Below are 14,832 nucleotides of genomic sequence, written 5' to 3'. Positions count from 1 at the left end.
TCCAACAAGGCCATACATATTCCAACAAAGCCACACCTCCTAATAGTGCCACACATATGAGGTTATGGGAAACAATTACATTCAAACTACCATAGACCATTAAGCCAAGCTTAAAGCATTCAACTGCTTTCCTAATCCAAAATTCCAAAGTCCACATTCTACCAACAATCAGCATGGTCAGGCTTGTCACAGCAATACCCCACTCCTGGTATCAATTTCTGTCTTAATTGGGGTTCGATTGCTAGAAAGATACACCATGACCATGGCAACTCTTACAAAGGCACATAAAGCCCTTCCTCATAAAAGCCCCACCCTCCTCATTTCACCTAAGCCTAATTGCTTCCAGCTAGGTTGGGATAGGGTTTCAGAGTATCTACCTCAAGGTCTATGTGATGAAGGCTTGGTCCACCACATTCTATTGGGATGTAGGGGACCCCTTCGGACCTAAAAGATGTTCCTTGGGCCATTGGGATTATTCTGCCGAGTTCTGTGACTACTTGGCTTGTTCCCATAGCCCCGTCTGCACCAGGAGGCAATGTACTCAAGGAACCACCCTCCATACAAAGCCTGCATTGTGCCAGTGGGACTTTCATCCACTAAAACTGATCTAAATAGACCTCTTCTGTCTTCATACGTGGCCTGTGTCAGTATTTTCTCTCTCTCTCTCTCTCTCTCTCTTCTCTCTCTCTCTCTCCTCTCCTCTCTCCTCTCCCTCCCTCCTCCTCCCTCTCCTTCTCTCTCTCTCTCTCTCTCTTCTCTCTTCTCTCTCTCTCTCTCTCGTCTCGTGTTTCAAGACAGGGTTTCTCTGTGGCTTTAGAGGCTGTCCTGGAACCAGGCTGGTTTCAAACTCACAGAGATCCGCCTGCCTCTGCCTCCACAGTTTGGATTAAAGGCGTGTGCCACCACTGCCCAGCCAGTATTTTCTTATAGCGACAAAAAGCAACCTACTACGCTTCCAAAAGTCTGTTTACAAAACAGTGCTTCTGGGGACATACAGACATTTGGACTACCCTCAATGTGAATGCAATAATGTTCACAGTCTGTGTAGGCACCTACCACAAAATCACAAACAAGGCAGCTTAAACCACAGACATGTTTTCTCTTGCAGTCCTTGAAGCTGGTAGGCCAAGATCAAGCTGTTTGATTTTCTCCTTGCCTTGAACATGGCTACCCTAATGCTCTGTTCTCAGAGAACAGCCCTTTTCCACATCTGGTATCTCTTCCTCACCTTCAAAGAATATTGGCCTATTGAAAGTTGGGCATGAAGCCTATAACGCAGGTGACTGGACAGGAGGATTGTGAGTCTAAGACCATCTTCGATACATAAAACATGAAATCAAGACCGGCCTGGGCCTAGTGAATTCCAAGCCAACATTGGCTACTGAATGCATCACTGTTTCAGAATATCCAAAAGAGGAGGGGGAAAAGGACCAGCTATGCTGGATTAAGGTGCCATCCTTAGGACCTCATTTAACCTTAATTATCCCCCCATAATCACTCTATTTTAGACTGGAAGGTATTGCTGAAGATTGAGACTATGAAGTTGCAATTCTTCTGTCATGGCACACACCAGGCCTGACCCTCTGTCTTGGCACACACCAGGCCTGACCCTCTGTTTAAATACTGTCACATTGGCAGTTAGAGCTTCAACATACAGATTTTGAGAGACAGTTCAATCCCTAACAATGACATGCCTTCACCACACAGCGACATCACCAGGCAGCAAGACACCATGAGCACTGGAGGGCCCTTCTGGTTTGCCTGTTTCTTGTCATACCCACTATCACTAGGTGTTTTTATCCTGAGTACATTCACAGGGCCTGCATATGCATCCGTATCTGTGTGTGGTACAAGCTCCAAGGCCTTGTAACAGAGATGATGTATCCCCACTGAAGAGAAATGACAGTCAGAGCGAGAAGAAGGAGCCAATTTGTCACTTAATGCAGAGCCTGCTAGTGCTGCAGCAGGCGCCTCACACTGGGATTGATTACAAACAAGATGACATTTCCCTGTGGGCTGCCTCACGCATTATTATAAATAAATACCACTCCCTTTAGCATCTGCACGGCTATCGAGAACAGATTCTCCTCTTGATGCCCTAGGTGCACAGTAAATATCCCAGGGACCACAATGGCCTTCTTCAGTATATAAGAGGGACATTGTTTCACATGAGACAGTTTCATAAATTAAGGCTGTCACACAACTCCATGAGAACAGAAAACATACACAGAGTTGGAATGACCCTAGGAATTCATTTCCAAGAAGGGTTAGCTTTAAACCATGCTGAAGTTCTGTTCCAAAGGCCTGGGCAGATGGATACAGGCCTGGAAACTTGTGATCCCAACACTCAGAAGGACCACAAGTTCGAGGCCTGAGATCCACAGTGATACCTTGCCAAAGAAGAAGAAAGGAAGAGGAGCAGGAGGAGGAGTAATAGGAAGGAACTACACAACCTACAGCTCAACATCTGTTTGGAGTTTGTTTTGGTTTGTTGGGGTTTTTTTTAATTATTAATATTTTTTTTTATTTCTCATCAGCTCAAGAGAATCAGTTGTTTTCTGGGAGTGTTTCCTGAAAATCACAATGGGATTTTTAAGATGGAAATAAATCTGTTAAATTTTTGAATATCTCTCTGGCCTTGCCCTGACTGTTCCAAATCTGTCATCCTATGAGTTTCAAATAAATAAGTTATTTTAACCAACGAAATATAGAGCGACTGTCTTCTATTTATTTCCTTATGCTTTGCTTCGGTGCAAGGGTGAATTTGATCTGCCTGCGGATTTTTTTTTTCATTTCAGTATCTATCCACTCATTTTCTATCTGCCCCTCCACCATCTCTCAATGTTTTCCTGTCTTTTCAATCTTTTCCTCCTACATAAACCCGAGAGAGGGTTGGCATCTGTGTTTCAGGCGTAACATGAGTGCCCCCTGCTGTCAAGAATGGTGAATAGCTCCGCATCCAGGCAGGTTCCAACCAATTTGGCAGATGGGAAAAAAACTACATCTCAAGGCAAACACTGGAAGGATTGTTAAAATGAATAATTTATTAAATCGCGATTGTTTATTGACCGGCCTTTCATTATTTACTTTTCAGTTATTAAACATACCCGTGAAGCATCTGGGTGTCAGCCCTTGGCCCACTCCAAGCCTTTTTCCCAGGCGGAGATGTTGCCAGTCCCTTGCTTCTCCCTACCCAAGACATTTTCGATCTCTTTTGTCAGGTCGGGGTCAAACTACAGTTGTTCCATGATGACTTTATCAATTCTCAGTTGATAGACTCTAAATGAAAAACTGCCCGCTGCTGCCTCGCAGCCACTTAAGAAGGGGGTTATCTGTGTAATGTTCTGTCAATCGAGCAGGGTCTGCGACAGACGCAGGGAGTCAAGTGAAATAGGGAAAAGATGTTTTTAATGCCTTTTATTAGTTAGTCTCTGTCCGCCACATCGAAGACTAGCTGACATCCATCCTGGACTGTCCTTCCAAATCAAAAAGATAAGGGAAGGAATGTGAGCGTGTGTGTGTGTGTGTGTGTGTGTGTGTGTGTGTGTGTGTGTGTGTGTGTGTGACACTCTTTTCTGAAGAAAGTCAACAATATATACCTTAGGTAATTAATTACACTAGTCATCACCTTTCACCTTGAAGTAGGTCAAGGTCAAAAACAACAGGCTACAATGGAGGAGCACATCCCAAGAAGAAAATCTCCAGATTTGAAGAGATATGCTATTCTGTACCAGGGAGTCCTTGCTTCTAAAGGACAAACTTGTTTGGTTTGGTTTTTATACAATATGTTCTGACCCTACTTCTCCCCTCTCTCAGCTCCTCCAACCTCTTCCTCAGTTTTACCATGCAGGAGTTCCAAAACGTGTGTGTGAGAGAGTGTGGCGCTCCCAAAATAATAATAAATAAATAAGTGAACCTCGAGTCAAAGAACAGAGCAGAGATTAATAAATGTCATTCTACAAACCCGAATTTTAAAACGAACCAGACCAAGTGAGGCGGTTCAGTGGGGAAAGGTGCTCGCCCCGCGTGCCTCAGGAGTCCACATCGAAAGGAACGAACCAACTTCTCTGACTTTCAAAGCCCAAATCCAAATCCCATCACAAACTATTAATAACAATAAATAATTTTTAAGGAGAAAATGGAAATCCCAGTTGGTAATGGCGGTACTGAAGCTACTCACAAGCATAAGAAAGTCTCTCTCGCCGGACAGGCGGTGGTGGCATCGGAAGTGTTTAATCCCAGAACTCAGAGGCAGAGGCAGATGGATCTCTGTGAGTTCGAGCCTACAGAGCAAGTTCCAGGACAGCCTTCAAAGCTACAGAGAAATTCTGTCTCAGAAAAAAGAAAAAAAAGAAAGTCTCTCTCTCTCTCTCTCTCTCTCTCTCTCTCCTCTCTCTCTCTCTCTCTCTCTCTCTCATAAAATAAGTTGAGCCATTTCTGAATAACTCAATAGAGATCTACATCGGTATGAGAAAAATTATATTATCAGATGTTTGAAAAAGTTAACAGTAAATAAAATTAGAAATGTCATCAAACTATATTCCCTCCCTCAAATTAAATATGACTTTAAAGTATGGTTTACACTTTGGCATTTTTCTCTCTTAGCACTGAGCGTTTACAGGCTTTGCATCCAGAAAGCTGAGGGAAAACTCAGAACAGGGCCAGGGAAAGATCTTTCTGATGAGAACATATGCCCAGCCTTCAGTCTGCCTGCTACATGTACCTCTGATGTCTAGGAATGAGGCTTGAGCATCTTTGTAGGATCAATGCCATGTCACAATGTCAAAAGGTTGGACAGCCTCGGCTTATGCCAAATAGTCCAGAAAGTTCGTAAGAGAAAAATCATTTTAGTAGCCAAGAGCCCTGAACTTGAAGTGAATCTGATGCTCTGGCTTGGGTTCCAGTTGTGGGTTCTCCAGATGTGTGACTTGAACGTGTCACATGTGAAGCTTCAATTTCCTTGTTGGTAAATTAAGCTGGTGTTTCTTCCTTCATAAAATCAAATGGGAGTTCATCCAGTCGTGCAAATAAATATCTAACACAATTAGGACCATCAGCCATACTTGATATATGTGCAGAGCCTTCACTTTCTACCTTCTTTCTGTCCCAGAAGCCATACTCAAGAAAGGGGGAGTCTTTGGGCCAGGCATGGTGAGGCACACCTTTAGTCCCAGCATAAGGAAGGCAGAAGCATATGGATCTCTGTGAGTTCAAGGCCAGCCTGGTTTATACAGCATGTTCCAGGCCAACCAGTCTACACGGTGAGACTCTGTCTCAAAAAACAAAAACAAAAACAAGAAAACAAAAATAGATGGGGAGGGGTAGAGGAGAGAGATCCTAACATTAAAGAAGGAAACAGTCATTACTTCCTAGGCCCATCGATTTCTCCTGGATTGATTAACCATTTGCCTGCCAGTGTCTGCAGTGAACAGGTGTGTTCTCTCTAAAAGACCAAGGCAGGTACTCAAACTGCCTTCACAGATCACTCCCCACCACCAACCCACAAAAGCCAGGGGTGGAACCCAGGGCTTCTCTCATTCCAGGCAAGCACAACTCCAGCCCTGCAGTCAGTGATCTTTTTTTTCTGTCAAATAGCTCCCCACTAGGGAATTCTTCACCAGTATTGGTTTCTATTTGTTCAAGCTAATAAAACAAGAACTAAAGTGAAGAAACTTAAATGCTAAGTTAGAAATCATTATAACAGAATTGTTCTAATCTTAGCATTGCACTACAATTGAAATGTTTAGTCTTTCCATTAAGCTCTAACAATGACTAATAATTACCCAAGTAACAACGAGCAACAGAGACAGCTAGTTTTTAAATGGTCAATGAAATGATGAAGACGTGTGCATAAAATTATGGGAGTAGCAGAGAGGAATCCCTGTCCTGGCTGAAGGGCTGAAAGGGAAGAAGGAAGCAAGGCAACCTTCCCGAGAGACTCAGCTGAGCCCTGAATCTTCCTTCAGCTCAGCCTTCATCTCAACTTGTAATAAATCTGGCACAAATGTGTCCAAACCTGACTAAGGGTTTGTAATGGAGCACCCCCCCCCAAAAAAAAAAAACACACTTCAAAGAGCACATTGTTACACATCTAAGAACCGAAGTCACCTGCAAGCAAAGTAAATGATCGAAATAATCAGGTTTGAGATTATTTGTATTTCTTCAAAGCAATGAGGGATTAAAGGAGAAGAGTGAGAAGTGGAGGGCAAGGGGGAGGCATAGATGAAGAAAGAGGAGCAGGAGGAAGACTGAACTGGTCCCCCACATAGAAACCCCAAATTCACTTTTATACAGAGACTGTCTCTTCCCATAATGCAATTCCACCCTGATCAGCACTGACAGAGAGCAAATCACCATGAACCCCAGCACTTCTCATGATCTGTATCAGAGGAATGGAGGATATTTATGCTTTGAAATATAAGTGCTTTGAAATTTCCTGAATGATGATGCTAAGTGCAAGATGTTGCTATTATGTCCCCTGCATCCTTCCTCAGGGCCTTCAGGAGACTTTCAGATGTTGGGAAGGTATTATAATGATGTGGGGGTCAAGGAAAATGGTAGGCAAATGTTGGTACAGACATCTACAAACAATACCCATGTCATCTTTTCAAAACTACATTTCACTCACTCCACAGCAAAGGAATTTTTTATAAGCTTGGAGAGAGTGCAGTAATACGATTGTCTGGCAGAGGCTGCTTTCTTCCCCACCCTCTGTAGGGATCTATTAAAGAAGCAGGAAATGGAAAGAGAGGCAGTGCGTGTGATGGATGTCACTTAACATTACTTTTTATGAAGTTCTTCTGCAAAGGCCCTTGGTATAGGCAGACGTGGAACAAGGTAAGCACATAAATAAACGATCACCCTGCATTCCAGGGTCATTTGCCTCAGCCCTTTTTGTGAACTTGCTGGGACTTAGTGAGGTTGCAAGAGAGATTCTAGAAAGAGTATAATATGATCTTGTCACAGTCCCAATATGTGGAACAAAACAAAACAACAACAAAAAAAGATTTGTGGCTTTTGTCTGCAAGATCTGATGGATTAGGGTGTTAGATTCTTCACTGTTGGTAGGGGAAAACGAATGCTCCAATCCCCCATGCCTCTGTGACTGTTTCATTGCGCTTTTATGGATGCTTTTGTTCTGATCTGGAAAGTCGGTAAGGCTCAGACCCTCCACAGGCCAGTAATGGAGCTATGAGAAGCCACATATGGCCATGCTTATAATAAACTGTGCTGATCCGAGTGTCACCAGGGAGGATGCTTAGTAACAAAACAAACTCCCAAACAAGTGATCACAGTGCCTTATGCTTGCACAGTGTCTTTTTGTCTAGAAGCTTCTCCAAGCATTTTACAAACTTGTATAAAGGGTCCCTCACCAGTCATTGGGATGCAGTTGCATCTAGGGCAGAATAAAGGCAACGGCTCTGCCAGAAAATGAACATGCTTTCAAGAAAAGTTGTTTTGTAGGCTGGTGAGATGGCTCTTTGGCACCTGATACCAAGTCCGACGACCTGAATTCGATCCCCATTCAATCCCCAGGACTCATTTGGTTGGTTAAAGGAGAGAATCAACTCCTACAAGCTGTCTTCTGACATCCACACAGATGACCCACACAATGCATACACACAAATTGTGTGTGTGTGTGTGTGTGTGTGTGTGTGTGTGTGTGTGTGTGTGTGTGTGTGTGTGTCTGTTTGGGTTCCGAGACAGGATTCCTTTGTGTAGCCCTGGCTGTCCTGGAACTCACTCTGTAGACCAGGATAAATTTGAACTCACAGAGATCCATCTACCTTTGCCTCCCGAGTGCTGGGATTAAAGGTGTGTACCATCACTGCCCGGCTTAATATAATTTTTTTTAAGTTAAAGAAAAAGGCCGTTTTGAAAGTGTAGCTGTAAAATCTTCTGATTTTTCCTTTTTCAGGTCATGAGGGGAGGATTTAAGCTAGTGGACACAGCACAGGACTATTGTCTTAAGGAACAGGATGGGTATTAAAGAAGCTGCCACACACTCTTCACCCTTCCTAATGACAAGATCCAAAATAAACAGGTCAAATAAGTGTCCCAGCTAGCCAGAAGTGTGTGCATCTGCCAGAGTCAGGGCTAGGTGACAGAGGCCACATTTTCTGGGAGTTGTAAGATGGTGAGGTCTGTTAGAGGTAGAAGCCCCAGATTCTTTATCAGCCCAGCTGGCAGAATCAGTCTCCTCAGAATCCGTGCTTAACCCACAACTCTGGGCCTAGTCACCAGAAAAACCTAGTACAGAAGTTCTCCACGGGGCTAGCTTTGTGTTTGAACCTACAGGGGAGTTCAGACTACACAGGGGGTTCAAGGCCAGTGTGGACTACACAAGACTCAGGCTTGAGGGAAAAAAATAATAAATAAATAAATAAATAAATAAATAAATAAATAAATAAATAAATAAATCTCCTCATGACTCCAGCAGCATCCCTCAAGTCAGTATGAATAAGGATTATAACCTAGAGTCCTGGGCTTTTATTTTAAGACAGCCATTCTTTGTAGATTGGTCTCAAACTCAAAATCCTACCTCAGTCTCCTAAATTCCAAGATTACAGTTATATGCCACCATGGCCATTTGCTAAACCTGTTCAGTTTCCAAATTTGAATATTATTGTCCTAGTTTTGCTCACTGTACTAAAAACAGTGTCTAAATCCCCTCTCCTCAAAAGCAAGGTCTAAGATAGGCTTTATCCTTCCATTAAATGTTGTGTCTACAGTTCTTGCTAAGCTCTGGCATGACCTCATGTTTACAACACATTAATATGCAGGCTTATTCTCCACATTCTTTCCTGGTGGCAATAATTATTATAGACCCAGCCAAGACTCACTCCCTTATCAGTTTTTCCAATAATTCTCACCTGCAAAAAAAGGCAGTTTTATCCTTCTTCCTGGCAGAAATTTTGAAGCAAAGAACTCCAGTGAATTCTCACCTGACAGAGTTTACTGCATTTTTCTGAACATACTGCAAGACATTTATTAGTAGACTATGAAGTATTTATAATGGTAATTAAAACTAAGCTATCACAAATGGAGTAAACGCAGAGCCAGAGATAATGCTGTTACTTTTTATTGTGTATTTGCTCTTCCTGTAATCTAATATAAAAACTCCTTCACTAAGTTGCTAAGGCATTTATCTTAAGGCTGATGTTACACAAATCTGTTTCCCACAAGGAAGACCCATAACATATACAAAGTCACTATTAAAAGAGTTCCAAGGTAGCAATGCATAGAACTCTGTGTCTATACTGCTGATAGATATAAATATAGATTTTCTTTAAGAAAAAAAAAGAAGGCAAGCCAGGCAGTGGTGGCACAGGTCTTTAATCCCAGCACTCGGAAAGCAGAGGCTGGCAGATCTCTGTGAGTTCAAGGCCAACCTGGTCTACAGAGCTTGTTCCAGCCAAGGCTACACAAAGAAACCTAGTCTCAAAAAAAAAAAAAAAAAAAAAAAAAAAAAAAAAAAAAAAAAAAAACAGATAGAAAAAGGAGGAGGAAGAGGAAGAAGAAAATAAGAAGGCAATTTGCACACGGCACAAATATTCACACCTTTCAGCCTAAAACTTCCACTAGTCTTTTTCCTAACTAATCAGACTCAGGCATGGTAGCTCCCAGTAACTGTAGCGGTGTAAAACAGGCAGACAGATCTTCCTAAGTTTGAGGCCAGCCTAGTCTCTATAGTGAGTTCAAGCCAGCCAGGGCTACATAGAGAGACTCTGTCTCAAAATAAGACAAAGAAGAGAAGAGGGGAGGGAAAGAAGGGGAAAGAAAGAAAGAAAATAGTTACTCATGACCTTAGCATGGTAGCATACACCTTTAATCCCTGGAATTGAGAGACTGAGGCAGGGGATCACCATAAGTTCAAAGATAGTCCATAATACAAAGTAAATTCCTGGTCATCATTCTGCGACACAGAATGAGGCTTTAAATTTATTTTTTTTAAATCTAGATATGTAGATGCCCCTCAACTAAAGAATAGATAAAGAAATGGAGCAGCAGTTTAAAAAAGCAATGATATCTTGAAATTCACAGGCAATGGATGGGACTAGAAGAAACCATCCTGAGTGAGGTAACCCAGACAGCAAGACAAACACAGTATGTACTCACTTATAAGTGAATATTAGACATAGAGCAAAGGATTACCAGCCTACAATCCACAAACCCAGAGAAGCTAGGAAACAAGGGTCCTAAGAGAGACATACAGACCCCCAAGAAATGGAAAGAGACAAGATCTCCTAAGTAAATTCGGGGTGTGGGGGGAGGGGTGGGAGCGAAGAGAGAGAGGAGGAGAGAAGGTGAGGGAAGAGGAGAACATGAGGGACCAGGAAGGTCTAATTGAGGGAAGGACAGAGAAGAACAACAAGGAAAAAGATACCTTGATAGAAGGAGCCATTACAGGTTTAAGGAGAAGGCTATCACTAGGGAAATCTCCAGTGATCCACAAGGATGACCCCCAAATAAGAATCTAAGCAATAGTGGAGAGGCTACCTTAAATGCCCTTCCCCTATAATGAGATTGCCATCCTAGAGCCTTCATCCAGTAGCTAATGGAAGAAGAAGCAGAGATCCACAGCTAAGCACTGGGCTGAACTTGTGGGGTCCAGTTTCAGAGAAGGAGGAGTGATGAGCAAAGGGGTCAAGACCATGTTGGGGAAACCCACAGAAACAGCTGACCTGAGCAAGTGGGAGCTTATGGACCCCAGTCTAACAGCTGGGGAACCAGTATAAGACCGAACTAGGCCCCCTCAAAGTGGGTGTCAATTGCAGAGCTTGAGCAGTCTATGGGGCCTCTGGCAGTGGAACCAGGATTTATTCCTAGTGCATGAACTGGATTTTTGGATCCCATTCCCTATGGAAAGATACTCTCTCAGTCTAGATACAGAGGGGAGGGCCTAGGTCCTGCCCCAAATGATGTGACAAAGTTTGTTGATTTCCCATGGGAGGCCTCACCCTCCCTGAGGAGTGAATGGGGGGACGGATGGGGAGATGGTGGGAGGATGGGAGGGAGAAGGAACTGGGATTGGTATTTTAAATAAGATTGTTTTTAATTTTTTTAATTAAATAATTAAAAACTTAAAATAAAAAAACTAGATATGGCAGTGCACACCTATAATCTCATTACTTAAGAGGTAGAAGCAAGAAAACCAGCTCAAGGTCCTCCTTGACCTCATAGCTAATTTGTGGCCAGCATAGGCTACATGAGACCCTTTCTCGAAGAAAAAAAAAAACAAAAAACAAAGATAGATAGATAGATACATACATACACACACACACACACACACACACACACACACACACACACACACGTGAAAAACTAGAATTTTATCAAGCAATATTAGTAAATCACCAGAACATGAATGCTGAGCTGGAAAGATGACTCAGTGGGTAAAGGCACTTGCTGCAAAACCCAGTGAGTTCAATCCCAGACACACGTATGTATGGTAAAAGAAAAGAGCTGACTCCTGAAGGCTCTCCTCTGACCTCCACACAAAGACCCACAAATAACTAATAAAACTGTAAAAGGAAGACATAAGGTTGAGAACAAGGCGATGACACAGGCCTACAATCCCAGCACTTAGACCAAAGGAGGAGAAGCTAAAGTACAAGGCAATCCTAGGCTTCACAGTGAGACAAGAGATGGATGGAGGTCAATTGGGATCAGTAAAAAGCAATTCGGTCTCACTAAAGATTGAGACGCACCTGAATGGTCTAAATTCAAAGCACCTAATGACCCCAAATTCAGTAGGATGTGTGAGCACACACACAAGCATGCATTCGAGTGCACACATGCAGCTACAGAGCAGACCTCAAGGTTACTCCAGCTTGTCTTTGCTACACACACCCCTGTAATAGGCATAGTTAGCCTAGAGACCTCCAACAAACAGGTTCTTCTGACAACACTAGAAACAAGATTTAATTTAAGTTGGTTTTAAGTCTCTTCCATTGGCCTTGGGAATAAAAGACAGCAGGCTCATCATTCATGAAACACTTATTGCTTTTGTCATCAAATCCCTGCAAATAAAGAATTTTCTCTCTGAAAGTGTCATTCTTTGGGCTTCTTTCTCCTTTGTCATCCAGTTGGAAGATTCATACATAGCTTTCCTGTTGGAAAATGCTAATTAATGGAGAAAAAGAGGGGGCCCCCTTTGGGCTGGTGGTGAGAGTCCCAGGTGGCAGCATCCCCTTATGTCTTCATCAGTGGCTGAGGAAACCTGGAGGGCACGCCTCCTTTCAGCACCTCTCACACACCTGCCTGTATTCCCAGGCTTTAGGGCAGGGATAGAAAGGCTGCCACCAACCTTACTCCTCTTTGCTGTAATGGTTTTTGAAGGGTCTCTTTTTCCCAAAGAAATAATGAATGCCTCTTTGCAAACTGTCGGGGAAAACGTTCTGTTTGGAGGTAATTGAAAATATGTTTTTGCAGCCGCTTCTGAACCATTTTCCAAACAGCTTTCCTTTCTAATTAACTCACAATGCTTAGCTCCGTGATTCACCGGGTAGACAGTGACATCTAGTGTGTACAGACAGAGTTGGGAGAACGCCTTAGACACAGATTTGTAAGAACAACCAAAAAAAAAAAAAAAAAAAAAAAAAAAAAAAAAAAAAAAAAAACGATACCTCTATTCCAATGCGGGGGGATTGTCAAAATGCAAATTTGGCATCATACAGGTTTGTAAGCACTTGAAATTATCAAAGGAGTGTTTTCTCTTTAGACACTTAGAAAAATCTGGATGTTTTAAGGTACATTTTAGCCCAGCATTCCTATCACCCCAGCACTTGGGAGATAAAAGGCAGGAGGCGCAGGAGTTCAAGGGCAGCAGCTACACTGGGGAATTCAAAGCCATCTTGGGCTACATAAGACCCTGCTTCAAAACACAAACAAAAAGAGCCACATTTTATCTAAAGAAATAAATGACCTAAAAAAAAAGTAGTTTGAGGATATGATGAAGTCATTACACTTGAGAGATGAAATATAACTTTTCCCTGAGTTCAGAAAGGAACTTTCACTTGAAAGTGAAAATGAAAAGGATTGTGGGTGATCAGCTGCCCCTGGATGTTACAGGAATTTCCAAGCTTTGCAGGTATACAGAGAAAACCTTTAGTAGGGGGCTGGACATCTAGCTCAATTGAGAGAGTATTTGCCAGCATGCACAGAGCCTTGCATTAGAACTCCAATACCACAAAAACCAGCCATGACAATACAGGCCTGTAGGTGAACACTCAGTAATATAAACAGGAGAGTCCGAAGTTCAAGGTCATGCTTGGCAACATAGGGAGTTCAAGGTCAGCTTTGGCTAAATGAGACCCACATTTAAAAAAAAAAGAAAGAAAGAAAAGAAAAGAAAAGAAAAGAAAAGAAAAGAAAAGAAAACATTCTGCAACTGACCTGGACATTTCTTTTCTGACAGCTAGCTTTCACAGCACCAAAGGAAGGCTCTGTGCAGGCTGCGGAGGCAGAAAAGACATCAATGGTCTTATCCGGCAGTGACTTCCGGGCAGGGTGTGCCCACTGATGCAACAGCAGAATGAATGTTCAAGGGAATAACCAACTGCTCTCTGACTACATGAGAAAATTCATGCCTAGTTCTGTAATGTGGTCTAAAGGCCATGGCTGGGAAGGTCGTTGTTTTGCTAAAAGTCAAACTGATTTCTCAATAATTATGATCATAACTTTAGACAGTGCTGGTCTCAACCTTGGTCAGAGAAGTTTAGTTTTACATTAGGCAGCAGTTAATGCTCAGATTCAAATTGGTGATTGCTGGGTACTCACCCCTAAACAGAACACCAGCATCATCCAAGGCTCTGGGAATATTTTGGAAAAGGGAGTAGAGAGAACGCAAGAGCCAGGGGAGTGGGAGGGCACTGTAAACAGCTGTCTTCCGGACATGCATGGCCATTATGCTCATTAACTCACAGCAACTGTGGTTACCTGGACAACACTTGCATAACACTGAGCCCAGTCATACTTTGTCATGCATGAAGGAAGCACATGAACTAGCTGAAGGACTACTGCAGTTACTGGTCACTGACAGAGACAGAGACATTTTTCTCTAGGGGTAAAGCCAGTAATCCAGTAAATAAACCCATAGCAAGTGCATGCAACCACCATAATTAAACCTAGTTCTTAGTTAAATTGAATTTTAAAGACCTATTTTCTTTTTATGTGTTTGTGATTGTGTGAGTGAATACCACATGTACAAGGGTGGCTAAGGAGGCCAGAAGATGCCAGATCCCTTGGAGATCAAGTTCCAGGTGGTTGTGAGCCACCTGACCTGGGTGCTGGGAATCGAACCCTAGTATTTTGGATGACCAGTAAGTGCTTTTAACCATATCTGGCCATCTCCCTTTCCCCATTAAATTAAATATATTTTTTATTTATTTACTTACCTATTGTATAACAGAAGATCACTGTCACTGCCAACTTAGCAAGCACAAATGGCCAACACAGGTCATATGTACTGTGGTGAATCATGGAAATCCCTGCTTCCAAATATAAACATGGGAGGTACATAGAGGAGGGGGTCTTACAAAAACATAAAAAATAAAAAAATAAGAACTTTTTAAATGAGATGGATCAAATTACAAACAAAAGCCTGGCAGGGTGGCACACACCTCCAAACCCAGCATATAGAAGGTTAAGGCTTTGTACTGGTTTGGTTTTTGTTTGCTTCTTTTTGTCAGTTTGACACAAGTTAGGGTTATATAGGAAGGAGATGTCTCAATTGAGAAGATACCTGTGAGATTGGCCGGTAGGCAAGTCTGTAGGGCATTTTCTTGTCTGATGATTGATGTGAGCAATTGTGAGCAGTGTCACCCCCAG

Source organism: Cricetulus griseus (genome assembly GCF_003668045.3).
Source record: "Cricetulus griseus strain 17A/GY chromosome 1 unlocalized genomic scaffold, alternate assembly CriGri-PICRH-1.0 chr1_0, whole genome shotgun sequence".
NCBI lineage: Eukaryota > Metazoa > Chordata > Mammalia > Rodentia > Cricetidae > Cricetulus > Cricetulus griseus.
The sequence above is the reverse complement of the archived record's forward strand: the minus strand, read 5'-3'. Positions refer to the sequence as shown.